General features: G+C 40.3%; 1 long non-coding RNA gene across 1 annotated transcript; it reads left to right on the top strand.

Moving 5' to 3' along the window:
• Positions 1-8,836: 8,836 nt before the first annotated feature.
• LOC120372117 lies at positions 8,837-15,073 on the top strand. The gene is made up of 3 exons (XR_005584739.1): positions 8,837-8,877; positions 10,099-10,196; positions 15,020-15,073. It is a non-coding gene; the product is annotated as an uncharacterized LOC120372117 (long non-coding RNA).
• The last annotated feature ends 622 nt before the right edge of the window (positions 15,074-15,695 follow it).

Here is a 15,695-nt window from a genome sequence, read left to right as displayed (position 1 = left end):
TCCCCTTTATCTACCCTCAGAGTTCACAGAATTCCTGAAGTGTAGTCAGGCATGACCTCCCTTTCCTGAAACAATGTATTTTAAGAAGTGCTTCCATAAGTGTTATCCCCATGTGACTTAGTTAAAATAAATATAATCCTCTCTTAGCTCCTTTTTGTTAATGTTACCGCAGTTGTTTTTCCAGTCACATTTGGATAATTAATATCCCCCATGTTCCATGTTTTAGCCTTGGTGCAGATTTTTCTTGTGTACTGTCCCAGGGTAGACCTTGGAAATATGTACTTGCTTCACATTGTTATCCTCCACTTTGTTTTCTGCTGATTTGGCACAGAAAGTATACTTTTTCAAGGTAGCCTAGAGAAAAAAATGTAATTGCTGTATAAGTGACCAACAATCTTGCTATGTGCTTTGTAAAATGTTTCCTTAAAATCATGAAGAGAAGATGAAAATGCTTTAGCTTATTTTCTCCCATCACTGAAGACCAGAGTTTGCTTTACTTACTCAGGTTGAGTAGTGCTTTATTATGTATGTAATACAATTTCAAGTCTCTAAATACTGACTTTTTAATGGCAAATACTGTATGTGTACTATTGTCCTTTACTAGAGGCACTGTATATGCTCATGTACCTCTCTCGTGGCTAGTCCACACAGGCTATAAACTCGAATTACTAAACCTAACAGATTTTCTTTTAGTTTCCTTTAGTCACTCATAGGGGTCCAAGTTACTGTATGTGAAAAGACATGTCTGTGAAGCTCGTATGGGAGCAGTATACTAGCAGACTTTAACATCTACATGGTTATAGAATCATTAGAAACTTGATGACTGTTACAAGAAAGCAAGGCTGTATGAAACTGAGTTTTCCTCAAATATCACTATATCGCAAAGGACAGCAATCTGAAAGAAGAAAATTGGAATCCAGCTCTTTATGTTGAGGAGTGCCCTACTCAGCAAGTAATACTTGTAGGACTGACCTCGAGAGGTCATCTAAGTATTCTATACACCATCCCTGCTCTTAAAAATCTCCAATGATGGAGATTCCACAATTTGCCTAGATAATTTATTCTCGTGCTTAACTACCCTGACAGTTAGCAAGTTTTTCCTTATGTCCAACCTAAACTGCTGTTGCTGCAATTTAAGCCCATTGCTTCTTCTCCTATCCTCAGAGGTTAATGAGAATAATTTACCTCCCTCCTCCTTGTAACAACCTTTTATGTACTTGAAAACTGTTATCATGTCCCCTCTCAGTCTTCTCTTCTCCAGACTAAACAAATCCAATTTTTTCAATCTTCCCTCATAGGTCATGTTTTCTAGGCCTTTAATCATTTTTGTTGCTCTCTTCTGGACTTTCACCAATTTGTCCACATCTTTCCTGAAATGTGGCACCTAGAACTGGACATAATACTCCATCTAAGGCGCAGCGTAGAGTGGAAGAATTACTTTTTATGTCTTGCTTACAACACTCCTACTATTACATCCCAAAATGATGGAGGGGGGGTGTTTGGGGTTTTTTTTTGTTTTTTGTTTGTGTGCAACAGTGTTACACTGTTGACTCATATTAGCTTGTGATCCACTATGAGCCCCAGATCCCTTTCTGCAGTACTCCTTCCTAGGCAGTCATTTCCCATTTTGTATGTGTGCAACTGATTGCGCCTTCCTAAGTGGAGTACTTTGCATTTGTCCTCATTGAATTTCATCTTATTTACTTCATATCATTTCTCCAGTTTGTCTAGATCATTGAATTTTAATCGTATCCTCCAAAGCATTTGCAATCCCTCCCAATTTGGTATTGTCTGCAAACTTTATAAGTGTACTCTCTCTGCCATCATTTAAATCGTTGATGAAGATATTGAAAAGAACTGGACCCAGAACTGATTCCTGTGGGACCACACTTGATATACGCCCTTCCAGCTTGACTGTGAACCACGGTAGTAGAATAACTAATAGCACAAATGAGCTCTACTTCTGCTCCTTTTAGTGGGAAATATCTACAACTCTTGGAGATAATCCCATAGCTGCTAAAGCTGGATCTGCTTTTACTGTTGTCTACTGGTGAAAGGTTGTTATGATAGTGAAAGCTCAACATGGAGACCTGAAAGCAATGTTTTTCTAACAAAACAGTGTCAGACTATCTCTGTTCTAAAGGGAATCCCTCCCACAACCTAGAAAGAGAAATCTCACAGGGAAATTCCAACACACTATAGTCAGTACTCTGAGAAGCTGTGGACTGATGGCTCATTAGGAGACAGCTCTGGGATCATGGATTAGAAAGAAGAGGAGATGTCCTTAGCTCCTCTCTGGCCTTTGAGAGGTAGAGATACCACCACCCAGTTTTCATCTGGAAAACTCTACTGGTGTGTCTCCGATCAAGAAGTAAGTTGGGACCAGGAGCTGGACAGTAGTTCTGAAGGTATCTGCTGTCGTGGATAGAATTTTTCCTTAAGTCCTTGAGGCTGACACATCTGCGGGTAAGAGAGGGATCAGGGAGACAGGATCAGTTTCCAGAAGTTGTTGCCTGACAGTGTTCTTTCAAAACATGAGTATTCCAGCAGATCTTAAATGCATGTAGTGTCTAGAGAATGGATCTGTTCACAGTAAGTGCTTAGTCTAGCACATGGGGAACTGCTGCTGTTGATTGATCAGGATAGCGGCAGACCTCTTGGTCTGCAGTTAAAGCCATTGAGAATAGCAGAACAGAAAAAAACAAAGAGAAGCGTTAGCAAAGAAAACAGGCTGTGGTTCAAACATGCAGCCACATCTGCCCAACATGTGGACGCATCTACAGATCACTCTTTGGTTTACATTCACACAAGAAGACACACTGAATAAAACTAACTCTCTTACGTCTACTATGATGGGCGACTCCAACCATCTTTAGACTGAAAAGAGAGATTCTATAGCAGGTTCAGAGGGACTTTGGAGACTGAATCCATTTTCAAGTTGCAAATGCTAACATACATGATCTCTTCCCGGTCTCTGATCCGTAAAGTGCAACAGAAGGTAATTTTTTCCCTCCTACATCAACTATTCTGGTAATGAATATAACATGGTGTGCAACTGCCCTTGTTACTACAACCTTTTGAATCCTGAAAAATACTGTTTTCAACCATTAATTTGAATCTCAAACAAATGTTTGATTCATGCCATATTACTGTTCCTTTTTCGTGATCATTGTATGTACAGATTTTACTGGCTTAGATATTTGCAGAATGGCTCTTCTTCATGAATGCAATCCTGGCCGCAGTGAAATCAAGGGGAGTTTTCCATTGACTTCCAGGGGGATAGTATTTCACCCCATATGAATACCTATATTTGCACAGAAGCAAAGTTATTTATATATATGAACAAGAGTATTCACTGTTTGTTTCCTATTTGCTATTTATTTTTCTCCTTTATAAAAAGTCTTCTAATCAGGGAGCAGAAACAGCCTTGTGACTTAACTGACCAATTCTGCACAATGAACAGAAGCTGAAATGAATAGTTCACAAGCAACACACTTAAACTATCCAACCAATAGCTATGAATAACAAATAAAGATGCAGTATTCTGATTAGTTTGTGAACAATTTGAAAATGCCAAAACAAGCAACAAATATAATAATGAAAAATTTGTTTAACTAGAAACCACCCACATTTGATGTTAAACAGCAGAGATGTAAATTACAGAAAACAATGTGTCAAGTGGGAGTGCGATTATGAATATATCAGCAATGTTTACAGTCTACTTTTTTGAGGAAAAAAAAATCTTAGGAACATAGTGAGTGACATCAAAGATTAGAATATGGGTCTATCTGATCCATTTTCTGGCCACCAACATTAGTACCTGATACTTTAGGAAAAGGTAGATCCTCCTGAAACCCACAGACAGTTGTATAGTATTATATAGGTTATGATGCCTATAGGATGTAGGGAAGAGAATACTTCTTTCCCAAGCTCTGCAGGGGATCACCTCTTCTTGCATGTAGATACTTGAGGTAGAAATAGCCTATTTTTATAATCTGACAACCACCTTTATGACTCTGCATTCTTGTGATGTGAGAATGATAAACTACCATGAAAAATGGGGGGAAAGTTTCAGAAAAGATCATTTACAATATATATTAAAACAGTGCCCAAAATTACACCATATGCTTGTTCACCTGAACACAATTCAGGAAAGCGCAAACTGTTCTTACAATGCTGACAGCAGTAGTATGGATTTCAGCTTTGAACAAAGACTATCTCAAGGAGTCGGTGAAGGCAACCTATTAGTGATGTGGAACTGGTCGCTATTGTGCATCCTCCATGTACTCAGCATGATAACAAATAGGCTGCAGACAGGGCCAGCTCTAGGGGCCAGCCAAGGAAGCAGGTGCCTGGGGCGGCAAATCTGAAGGGGCGGCACTCTGTCCGTTCTTGGGGCAATACTCCGACTTTTATTTTTCCCTCCTTCTTCGGCGGCCCTTCAGCAGCAGCTTTTTCTGTTTTTTTCCTTCTGCGGCAGTTCGGCAGCAGCTTTTTCATTTTTTCTTCTTCGGCGGCACGGCGGTCGCTTTTTTTTTTTTTTCTTTGCTGCGCCACTTGGGGCAGCAAAAAAGGTAGAACCTGCCCTGGCTGCAGATGCCAGAGATAGAGCTGTTAATTCCCAGCATAGCATATTGCTATATTTATGCAGCTCCAGGAACAACGTTCTTGGACGGTCTCTCTCTTCTGTGGGCCAAGCACTAATAATCTGGTATCCTAGCACTTCAAACCAGCTTCTCCTTTGGGGCACTCATACCCTATGGCAGTGTTACCATTACCATGGTTGCTGAAAGATGGGCCTTCCAAATCCACATTATCGTCATCAACATCATATTTTACTTGTTAAATTCAGTTGTGTGGTGCACAAACTGTATCATGAAAACCAGGATGTTTCCAAAGGTCCATTAATCAAATCAAGGTATACAAAATCATCATAACCCAAAACCCAACATCAGTTTTTTTAACGTGCACAAAATGCAGACATAAAAAAGAATGAAAAAAGTTTTCATCTAGAAGAATGTCATTGATGGATTTTTACACACATTAATGAGAAGAGCTTTCCATACTTGAGAGTTCTTGACTCCCATCTTCAAGATTATATCCAGGTTGTGAAGGCTGGCTAACAGCAGGATGTTATCTTGTTAATTGCATGATGGTATATGAATCTAAAGAGGGGAAGACGAATCCTACCAATAGCTAACTATGTCAATGCATGTTAGCAGGAACCACTGATCTCTACTCAGTTATGCAGACCTTCAGTTTCATTTTGAAACTTACTGCAACTCTAACAGAGACATTTAAACTGTTCTTCAAAGAAGTTTATAGTATAACATATCTTGCAAAAAGGATTGCCTGTGTGCAAGGACAGCTGGCCCTGATAAGAGGGCTGTGAGTAAGGAGCCGGGAGAGTCTCACTCCAGCCCTGGAGTGAGAAGGACCTAGCTGCCTGGGAGAGACAGGGTACCTTTGGCAGAGCAGTGCTGGGGAAGGGGCAGGCTGAGCTGGGGAGCTCAGGCCTGGCTACCTCCCAGGATGAAGCCTGGCAGGAAGGCCTAAGAGAGGTAGTGGGGCTGCGAGGAGACAGCTGGGCTAGAAAGGCAGCAGGTCCAACCTGCTTGCTAATGATGAGTGGCCACGATAGACTGCAGTTTTCCCTGGAGAAAGGGGGCTAGATGACAACTGGCAGTAGCCACTGAGGCAAGGTGGGCCTAGGGGGAGGGGGTTCCCCTGGGAGGGGAGACCCAGAGTGTGGAGGCACTGGTGTGGGGCAGCACCCGAAGGTAAGGGGCACTGGGGTCCGGGAGGGACACTGGGCCAGAGGTGGTGGAGATGAGGAAGCAGGTACAGGTAGGGAGAAACCAGCCAGCAGGAGGCGCTCCGAGTTTGGAAAGAGCTAATTCCCGGACTACCAGCAGAAGGCACCATGCCAGTGAGTCAGCGGTCTGTTGCAACGTGAAATGTGCAATAAGAAATCAGGCAATGCCAAGAGAAGCTTTGGAACCAATGTTAGAGACATCAAAGAAGGCTTCCCTTGCTCAGTTTCCTCTATTTCACATACAATCAGCGTGGCCATGGGTTTTGATCTCAGTTCTTTCAAGACTTTGCATGTAGTTCTTGTGTAGTCCATGAGTATGATCTAAGCTCCTCACAATTTATTTTAAGCAAGGTGCTGATTACAGAATTGATCAACTGTGTAGGTAACCTGAAAGGCAGCATGAGGAGCAGTGAATAAAGAATACTGGCATTTCTAGGGTTTCCTCCTGATCTTTCTCAGCACAAGGGGAGGGTTGGGGAGGAAGATAATATAGCTAACTGGGCAGATTCAGCCCTGATTTACCACTGTTTTCAATGGAGTTACACCAGAGATTGATTTGGTTCCTTGTAGCAAATATGTGAAACAAATATTGCAACACTTAGTCAGTGCAGTGCACCAAAATTATGATGTATGCCCGCATCCCTACTCAGTGATGAAGCTGTTCTCTTGCTCTTCGGGAACACAGAGCGAAGGAGATTACTACTGGTTAAGGGTTTAATTCAACTATTACCAAAATGTTGTCGCTTCTGCATATGTGTGTTTGACACCTTTAAAAATGTTGTCCACTGTTGATAAAAGAACAACAGTTCCTTCAAATCAGATGAAAAAATCATGCTGTGAAAATACAGCTTCTGCTCACAAGACACTGATTGCCCTAGCTATTAAAGATGATAAAACGTGGAACAGCAGGGTTGACAAGTTAGAAAACAGAGCCAGGATCACAAACCTCGGACAGATTGGCGTGCCAGAGGGAGAGATGGTTGTTTTAAAACATGGACGAAGGAAATACTGGTACTGTTTCTCTTGGTAGATTTTATTTGGTACTTTTATCTAAGAGAGCAGAATACAGGAAATAATTTCACCCACCCTCTTCCCAAATTGTTTTAATCATCTTGCAAAAATGTGACTGTGAGGTATAGAATTCAAAAACTCTCAAGTAGCGGGCAGCCTGGAATTCAAAAGTAATAATGTTGGGATCTATCAAGGATACATACCTTCAGAGCTGACACCGAGGAATGGTTTCTCAAGAGCTTAATGCAAAGGGACCTCGTGGCTGAGCTTTTAAAAAAATGGCTGATTTTTGGTGCCTCCATTTCTGGGTGCCCAATTTGAAACTCTTTTAAAGGGGCATTTTTTGAATAGGAAGTTGTCTCAGGTCAAGCACACAAAATCACTAACTGCTTTTTAAAATCTTGATATGTATTTTTATCCCTTCATAGGACAACTCACTATTCCTGATTTTTGGAACAGTCGGAGATGCCCATAATTTTTTTTCTATATTTTCTATGATCCATGTGTTGCCTTCATTTATCTTCAATTTAAAAAAGAAAGAAATGTACTCCTAGTTGTTATTTAAAGTATTCTTCCTCTATCCTATTACATTTGACTATAAAGTCTTGCTTAATGTTGTGAGCTAATGGTATTTTACACAATGCATTTCCTGTGGTTAAATATAGGATATGAAATCAACTTTAGTTCTTACTGTTAGAATATTGCATATAATGTGTGTATGTGGATATATTATATAAATACTAATATTTATATGTCAAATATACAAATTACATATTAACAATTCTTCCTCTTTAATTTCTTGACCTCACTATAATGATATTCACCCATTTATTATTCTCTGTAAACTTTGAGACTCCAATAATGACAGAATCAAGTAACTGGGCTTTCAAATTGGCCACAGGAAACCTCAAGTGGCTTCAGCTTTAGGAATTAAAAAAACAAACAAATTTCAGTGCACAGAAAGAGCCACCACCCCCCTCCCCCCCAGATCCCTGCGTTATACACCAGAAAGCTTTTCCAATATTCTTTACACTTCTGTCACATTTAACATAGTATCTCCATGCACCTAATTGCCTGTAGTTTTTCTTCAAAAGATGTTTACTGCTGTGGTCACTGTTAAGAAGTCAACAAATACCACACAGTGCTATCTGAGAGAGTGTAGTACAGTTCATTAGGAAAGGTACAATTTCAGAGTTATTTCTAATGTCCTTGGCATATAAAGCAAAGTTCAGGATGATCTGGCAGCAAATATGAATGCATAAAATGCTTGTGATAGGTGTGAGGCTTTGGAAACATGGAATATTCAAAATCTACTGTATTGAGATGTGACCCAGTGCTATTGACACATGGAAAATTCAAAGAGTATTGCATCACTTTTATAAATGTTATATGTATCTTATGGGCTTTTTAGTAATTATATTCCTGGCTCAATGGATGAGCTCACAGGTGTGTCCTGCAGGAATTCACGTCAGTGGAGGGTAATTAATGCAAATGCTGAAACAATGCAGGTAACAATTTTTCTGAAGTTGTGCCCCCTAGTTCAGGAAGCCTAAAAGTACAAAGGACTTGGAACTGTATTAAGTAAGAGCCCTGACCTGGTAGAGATGGTCTGACACTCGATCCAAAAGCTGACACGAGGATGTGGTTTGGGCTCTCAGTGGAAATACATTATTTTAGCAAAATAGTGAAAAAACTTCAGAAATAATTGGGGCAGTGGAAAGTTTTCTGCTGGTGGCTGGAGTTTTCATCACCAGACTCTGATGTTGAATGTACATGCTATTGCTCTGCACCAATACGGTGGGCTGGATTTAGTCATTAAGATTTTAATGTGTTCTACCTTAAAAGACAAGGTCCTGCTGGCAAATAGCTGGAATATATCTTTGTTTTTCTCCTCATGTAAGCCCAAGGGAGCATCAGTTTACACCCTGATTTGTGTGATGCGTCTGAGGTTCCAGAACACTGTGTGGGAACAGTCAGTACAGTTCAACCTTCTGTCAGGTTACGGTCAGAGGGGGAGTCTATAATGTGTTCCTTTCTACACAGTAACTATGGTATGAGAAGGTGCTTAAACTCACAAATATCTGTGTGAGGAGGAGTGGGCATATTTTCAGAGCTGTAGGTGCTTATGTAGGCTCATGGCTGAGCATGTGCTCTGGTCAAAATCATCTTGGTGTGATGGTAGGCCGGTGTCAGGCTCCCACACCACTTAAACCCTGTGGTGGGACTGAGAAGGATAATGGGCTGCTGACTGAGCAGCAATGCAGTGAGACCTCTGCACTTCATGTGCATTATGAACGGGGTCTCCACACTTGCTCCCGAATAGGCTAGTGATACAGAAGGCTAGAAGAAGGTTGGACTAGTAACCCCAGGGTGGTTGCTCTGCAGTCTTACTCCTGATGATGGGATGGATCTAGCCTCTCCAAGCTTATCACTATCCTTCACCCATATAATGTCTAATTACTCAGGTTTTAGTCAGGTTTGGCTTCTGGGAAAGGAATAATTATTATAAGCACAGCATTCTAGGCGCCTTTGTTTGGTAATGATAAAAAGAATGCTGCTTCTCTCAGTGACCCCTTTTCTTCTGTAACCTGTACCTATCTCCTGTCTTTCCCCTGTTCTTTCTTTATTTTTGTCTTAGGTCTCTGGTATTTGGATAATATTTCATTGGGGTAATAGTCCCGTTAACTGAAATTTCAAATGTATGTATATAAGAACTGATGATGGGTAATTTAAAGGCCTATTCTTAGAAGATGGTGAGGGCTCTGAACTTGCATTGACTTCAATGGGACCTGTAGGTACTGAACACTTTTGTAAACCAGGCCACGCTTACATGCCAAAATATAGATTTATAGGCACAACTTTAGGCTCCCATATTAGAAGTGTTGGCCTATATGTTGCAGAGATAGGTTTGCTGCAGAAGATGTGAGGGAGATTCCCACATCTGATATGGTGTGCTTGGACTTTCAGAAAGGGTCCCTCACCAAAGGCTCTTAAGCAAACTAAGCAGTCATAGGGCAAGAGGGAAGGTCCTCTCATGGATCAGTAACTAGTTAAAAAACAGGAAACAAAGGCTGGGCATAAATGGTCAGTTTTCAAAGTGGAACTATCACTGGCCACTGTCTGACGATAGGATAATGAGCTAGATGGATTATTGATCTGATCCAGTATGTCCATTCTTTTATTAGTTTCTTAAGGAATATAATATTAATTGCTCCTGGTGCTGCAGTACCTTTTGTGCCCTATTATATTCTGACTTTGTCATGATTGTTTAGGGTCACTGCTCAGTGTTTTGAAATTGTGAGACTCCGTCACAATATAGAATATTTTTCTCCAGTGACTTGCATTAGGAAAAAAGAAGGCTGCAAATTGAGTGAGTAACAATTGACTTGCATTTTGTGAGAAGATAATTGACCTATTGTTCCTCAAAGTGTATACAAAATGGATCAGTTATGGATTCAGTTCCCTGCTCTGCCAGGGACCTTAAGCAAGTAACTCAGTCTCTCTTGCTCAATTCTTTATCTGTGAAACTGGTATAATAGCACTTCCCTACCTCACTGGGGTGTTGTGAGGATAAATACATGCAAAAATTAAAAGGCACTCAAATACTATGGTGATAGGGGCCCTATAAATACCTATCATAGTTAAATACTTACTGTAAGTCATTATTTATTAAATAAGTCTTATACTTCACCTGATGTCCCTCTTATCTCCTAAAAGAGAGGTAAAGGGAAAAAAAGGTAAAATGGAGACTAAAACCCTTCATAGCCCAGTCATGTTAAATCTCTTCCCCATGAATGCAAATGTTGCAATAAAGCTGTATACTTTTGTTGTTTAAATGGTGATTCAAAAAGATAATGAAATGCAACTGTTGGATTTAATGTATGAGAGCAGGTTCTTCTAACAATAATGTTATTTTTAGGGATAGTATATGTTTTGGGGGGCGCGTGTCCATCTATCTTATAACTAAAATTAAAAACCCAGGGGATTCTGTTTTTTTTTTTTCGTTAGGACCTAGTCATTGTAAACATTTCCTAATGAGCGCAGTGCCTACTGCTGTGAGTACTGCTAAGTGGGACTGCCTACTGTAGAAGGTGCTCTGCTCAGGAGTAAGCATTCCCAGAATAAGGTCCTTAGCCTATACAAGTTGAAATAATACATATTTAGCCCAACTGTATTTTCAGGTGGTTGTGTCACAGGAAAATGAATGATGGATTATCTGTTTGCTTTTGGTTTGTGTGTTGGTTTGTTTAGGTCAGTGGTTCTCAAACTATTCGATCGCGCCCTTCCCCCTTCTTTGTGTCTGTAGTAATTCATGCCCTCCCCCCACCACCACACAAGCACATATACCGATTAAAAAGAAATCAACATACAACTCTCACTAAATATTAAAACCAGTGAGGCATTGATTCAAACAGAGCCAATGATCTATTATAATAAAAGCAAAACCAAAACTATGATTATGGTCGATGCCTACAATTAAATGTGCACGCCACGTCATAGCAAACGGATTCACATACAGATGGCAACAGCTTTGTCTAATGCTATGCAAGCTTCACAGAAATCCATCATAATGCACAGCACCATCTAAAGTCAAATGCACAGCACCATCTGAGGATCTGGTATGTCTGGAGGAATCAGCTTTACTAGTTATTCATTGCTGTGTAAGGTTTTTTTCCTAAAGCTTCTCATGCCCTCCCCTCCCCCGAATACATTCTGGGCTCCTCCCAGGGGGGCCTGCCCCCCCACCAGTTTGAGAACCTCTGGTTCAGGTCATTACACTTTGACAAAGTGGTAGGATATATGAGCCCATTTGCAGGATCAGGTGGACTAATTACAGGTTACATCTGATTATATCTGATTACAAAGCAGTCTTTGGAATATATTGGTTGGTTGGTTCTGTTTGAGTATAAACCAACAAAGAGTCCTGTGGCACCTTATAGACTAACAGATGTATTGGAGCATGAGCTTTCATGGGTGAATACCCACTTCATTAGACGCGACGAAGTGGGTATTCACCCACAAAAGCTTATGCTCCAATACATCTGTTAGTCTATAAGATGCCATAGGACTCTTTGTCGCTTTTTACAGATCCAGGCTAACACGGCTACCCCTCTGATACTGTTTGAGTATGTGGCCCTTGATAAAAGCACAGTTTCTGTTTTTCTCATTTTCCTTTTTCCTTGATTTAATAATATTTTCATTATAACGTCATACTCACAGAAAAAGAGATGTCTACACGCTCAGCGGTGCTGCTGTACCGATGCAGCTGTGCCACTGCAGCTCATTTGGTGAAGATGGTCTATTCCGATGGGAGAGAGCTCTCCCATCGACATCATAAAAGAAGCTCTCCTGTCTACACAGCGCTGTGCACACGAGTGCTTATGTTGGTGTAACTTATGTCTCTCGGAGGGGGTGGGGGGTTATGCACACCACTGAGCAATATAAGTTATGCCGACGATGGTGTAGTGTAGACATAGCCTGAGAGAGAAAAGTATGAATGAGAGCTATTTGGCAGGGAATTCAAATGGGAGTTCTTCATTTTAAATTATCAAAGTACTTGAGTGAAGTCAAATCCTATGCGCTGTTGCATAGCTTAAATGTTCTTCTGTGTGACTGTATTTGCCAAGAAACATCACTTTATTGCCACATCACTGCCTACAGGTGGCGTGATCCAATGTAAGTACAGTATTTCTTAGTCCAATTAGGTGCTTCTAGACTGGGATGAATTAGTCTGATTTTCAGAAGCACTGAGCACCTACAGCTCCCACAGAAGTAAATTTGAACTGCTTGTCTTTAGCACATCTGAAAATCATGTTTATTATTTATTGTGGAGGGGATGCGTAATCCTCAAGACTTATCTCCCTATGAAATATTATTTGAAGAAATTACTTTTGAACCTCAAGTAATTTGACTGTTGAAATCTAGGATAACAGTTATTCTTTGAGTAGAATACATACATCCAGTGCTTTTAAATTATACCCTACAAATGCAAAAGAAGAAAAATTAAATTCTGCTCCTGTAAAAATATGAATCATATATCAAAATACAGCAATTTAGCTGAAATATCTTTTGTCTTTGGGAATATAAAATTACCCTCGTGTGAAATACTTGACAAATACCAAAAACAATTCTAAAATATTCATAGAAAATTAAAAATCTGACTCAAGTCTTTTGATCAACAGTAGATGATCATGAGGTATGTGCTAAGGCTTCGAAGTTGTTAATGTTTGTTGGTAATGGCAAACTTGCCATTTCCCCCCCTCTCTCTGACGTCCTCTATCAAGTAAAATGAATAGAGATGGAGATCTCATTTGGTTTGCTTGTAGACCCAAAACTTCTCTTGATTTCTGTGAGAATTTTGGTTGTTCAGGATTTTGATAGATGTTAGCTATTTAAGTTCTTGGAAAGAGCACATAGAATTTTTTTTTTAATGCATGTGTTTGGAGGACATTTTAAAACAGAGAATAACAATTTCAAGATAGGTCAAGATCTGGGTCTAATAGGATTAATGATGTAATTTAAAGCAATGAAAAGTTAAGAAGTGAAAAATTTACTTAAGATACAGGCAGTCATTAATGGGGCTAGACACCAGTAATCTGGGTTGGAAGAGGCAACACACTAGAAATGTGTTGCAAACGCACTGTTGAATTTATCCTCATAAAAGATAAATTCCTCATTTATCCTCATCAACGAGACTTCCTGCACATATTAGTTTGTAAAGTAACTTTATGCTTTGGGAGCTATTTGCATGGATGAGTCTAAAAATTTCTGGAAATATGAATGTGGTTCCAGTCATAACATTACAAGACTTTATTTCAAACCCATAATAGTAAGCTTAAGTAATGTCTAAATATTTGAGTTAAACCACAATATCCTATTTTCAGCTATGAACTATAAACTGTAATACACAGATTCCTCCTGCACTAGAATATTATTCAGTAGGACTGTTCTAAACAGCTTTAAACTCTGCTAGCTACAGCTAATATTAAAACATAACTAGCAAAAAGAAGTAGGGTTTGAATTCCACCATGCTGCAGTATTGGGGCATTCACAGCAACTTAACTCAGCCGTTTATCTGGTATCTCTGGTTTGAGTGGGGTGTGCAACTTAAATGTGCAATTATCCTCTGCCTGTAATGTTTGAAACTTTGTCTTTTAACTTTGGTGAAACACTGAAATGTAGAATTAAGTGAAAATTCGTTGGGTTATAAATACAAAATGGACCTGCAAAGAGCGTTAATTGCTTACTGGTGAATTCTGTACATGATATCAGAACTCTGAAAACCTGGTATTCAGTTTTTGATGCTGCTTTCTTGTAGGCATGTGTTACGTTCATCTAGAATATGTAGTTTTCAAAATCTGTCAAATTAACATTTTATAATATTGTACCTATTGCTTTCACATGACTCACACCCAATTTTAAATCTGGAGATCTAGGGCTATCGTTGTGCCCAGGGGCAGCTCTAGACATTTTGCCGCCCCAAGCAGGGCGACATGCCGCAGGGGGCGCTCTGCCAGTCGCCGGTCCCGCGGCTCTGGTGGACCTCCCGCAGGCGTGCCTGCGGAGGGTCCGCTGGCACACCTACGGGAGGTCCACCGGAGCCCTGCCTGCCGCCCTCCCAGGGACCGGCAGAGTGCCCCCCCACGGCATGCCGCCCCAAGCACGCGCTTGGCGTGCTGGGGTCTGGAGCCGCCCCTGGTTGTGCCCAGTTTCTGCAGGGGCACTGACTAGAAGAGATTCTTTGCACTCTTTCCTCTCCCTTTCCCCCTCCTCCCCGGGAAACGAATGTAAAAATATCACAAGGTCAAGTATCATTTCACCCAGTGTCTTTTTATTTATTTTGTAATAGTCCCATCCATTCAAAGTGCTAGCTGACTTCTGGCCAAACACTTCTGGGTTACTCAAGTGGTTAATGGCTACTTTGCCAAAACAAAAAGCTCTGCCTCCTCATTCTTCAGTAAATGAAAATATCTTCTCATGGACAGAAACGTGTCATTGTGCAAATAGTCTTCCATTTTTAACATTCATGGAATTTGGCATGAGTTGCCTAATATCAAGTCTAATAGCAAAAACCTAGTTTAACCCATCCTGTATTGGGTTCACAAATCCAATACTAAACTTTATTTCACTAGCACTATGTTTGCAGCTGTGATTTCCTCAATTGTTTTAGACATACATTGTATGTTTTCCCAGGAACCTGGCTGAATTGTAACTTTCTTCAGATGGCTACAAGGAAGAAAGATGGAGGAGAAAGTACTATCTGTATTAGTTTTGTTTATAAGAACATTCTTCAGCTGTGGGCCAGAAAAATATGCAAAGCCTTCTACCTTATGTATAAATGACTGTTTTGGCATAGTGCCACCTAGAGTTGTGCAAGCATAGAAATGGAGGTATGAAAAATGTTCATTCCTAAATCAGGTGCCTTAAGAACCACCTATCCAAAAAGGAGAATGCTGCTTACATACTTTCCTCAGAGCAGTTCTAGTGTGCCTGCTGGAACTTTCTCAGACAGTAGAAATTTAGGAATCTTTAACAGGAATGTTAAAGACAAAGCTTCAAAGATTTGGCATAGATTTTGTTGGGCTGAAAGTTCCAAGATGTGTTTTGAACTAGTTGGGCCATTAGTTCTTGTTGTGCTCAACTGACTTTTGTGGAGGTAGCACTTCCTCTGAATAACTGACAAGAGTAACAACTATAGTCCTGGAAATGCTTTATCAGTGCAGCAGGAACCTTATAGCCAATGGGAGGAGTAAATTAAATTTACTGGATTTTTGGAGGTGGTGTCTATATTGCCTCGGGCTTTGACAATTTATACTTAAAGCCCAAAGCAGCATGCTAGAAGAGAGCCTCATCCTCCCTGATTGAACTA

This window comes from Mauremys reevesii, linkage group 9 (assembly GCF_016161935.1).
Source record: "Mauremys reevesii isolate NIE-2019 linkage group 9, ASM1616193v1, whole genome shotgun sequence".
Taxonomy (NCBI): Eukaryota; Metazoa; Chordata; order Testudines; family Geoemydidae; genus Mauremys; species Mauremys reevesii.
This window is presented reverse-complemented; position numbering and strand designations above follow the sequence as displayed.